This window comes from Cicer arietinum, chromosome 7 (assembly GCF_000331145.2).
Source record: "Cicer arietinum cultivar CDC Frontier isolate Library 1 chromosome 7, Cicar.CDCFrontier_v2.0, whole genome shotgun sequence".
Classification (NCBI taxonomy): Eukaryota; Viridiplantae; Streptophyta; class Magnoliopsida; order Fabales; family Fabaceae; genus Cicer; species Cicer arietinum.
The window spans coordinates 49,369,820-49,371,264 of NC_021166.2; the positions used below are offsets into that span (position 1 = coordinate 49,369,820).

General features: G+C 27.2%; 1 non-coding gene across 1 annotated transcript; it reads left to right on the forward strand.

Moving 5' to 3' along the window:
• Positions 1-602: 602 nt before the first annotated feature.
• TRNAS-GCU (transfer RNA serine (anticodon GCU)) lies at positions 603-684 on the forward strand. The gene has a single exon. It is a non-coding gene; the product is annotated as a tRNA-Ser (tRNA).
• The last annotated feature ends 761 nt before the right edge of the window (positions 685-1,445 follow it).

The window sequence follows — 1,445 nt, forward strand, 5'->3', positions numbered from 1 at the left end:
AAACAATAAAAAAAATTCCTTTAAGCAAACTCATCATTCACATGTAAAATTGCAAAATTATCACATGTTTATTACCACATCTATACATTCAATTATGTAAAATAGCTACATTCTTTAAGTTACAAGCACCAACCTTTTATATTTCAAAATAAATTAGTATCCACAAGGGACTTACATGTTGCTTTGTGGTAGAACTTTCTTTAAGAATTGATGATTAAGTAGTTTTGGTGAGGGTGCAAGGCAGAGCAACTACAAAAAAAAAAAAAAAAAAATCATTGGATTAATTGGAACTCTTTGTTGTCTATCATAAAACATAGAAACTCATGTGTGAAATCACTTATTTAAACAAAATAAAAAAAAAAGTTAAAAATATAATTTTCTAGACTAAAATGACCTACATATTTTTCCACTATGTAATTATATTTTGTTTTGTATGTGTAGTAATTTTAATGAAAAAGTTAAAATTAAACGAGAACAAGCAGTAGGAACTAGCAAGTGGCTGAATGCAGGCTCGTTAAAGGCCCATGATTATTAACACACAGATATTATTATGGGATACATAATTTCGATATATATATGACGTAGGGAAAACAAATATCATCGTCGCTTTGGCCGAGTGGTTAAGGCGTGTGCCTGCTAAGTACATGGGGTTTCCCCGCGAGAGTTCGAATCTCTCAGGCGACGATTGAATTTATTTTTTTGTTTTTACTTTGATTTCTTCTGTTTTGGCAAGAGAAAGCTTTAGTTTTTAAAAAGGTGATATTATATTATTATTTTTTATTTATGAAATTGATTGCATTGGCTTTAATTAATTGACATTGAAGACTACATGTTTGAAGCAATCTAATTCCCAAATAATTTAATTAGTTACCCCTGGGTTTAATTTTTTTTCATGCAATTAAAAAGCAATACATTCCTTAAAAAAAAACCTTATTTTTTATTTAATATTATATAGAAACTTGTTATGTTATGACTTAAAGGGTATATTGATGAGAATAGCATCAGCATGTTAAAATTCGTTATAACTTAAATTTTGGTCCATCATTTGTGTCTATACTTTATTTTTTATTATATATATCTCTAAGTCTAAGGTGAATAATCAACTTAAATTTTTTTATATTTTTTTGTCTTCTTCATTTCATTTTACATTTTTCCATTCTTCTAAGCTACTCTTTAAGTTTAGCAGGTTGTTCAACATAACTTTAAATAAATATGTCATCGTGGAATCAATTATGAGGAATCAAATCGAGGTTGGACAAGGGCGGAGTCAAGAATGGACAGCGCAAAGAGTGCACTGTATAAATTAAGAAAAATGTTAACGATATATCTATAAATTTTTAAGAGAATATTCATATTTAAATCTTCTAAACATTAATTACATTAGTCACCTATCAAAATATTAAATGTTTTTTATGTATGTAAAAAAAATTACTATAATTGAATTT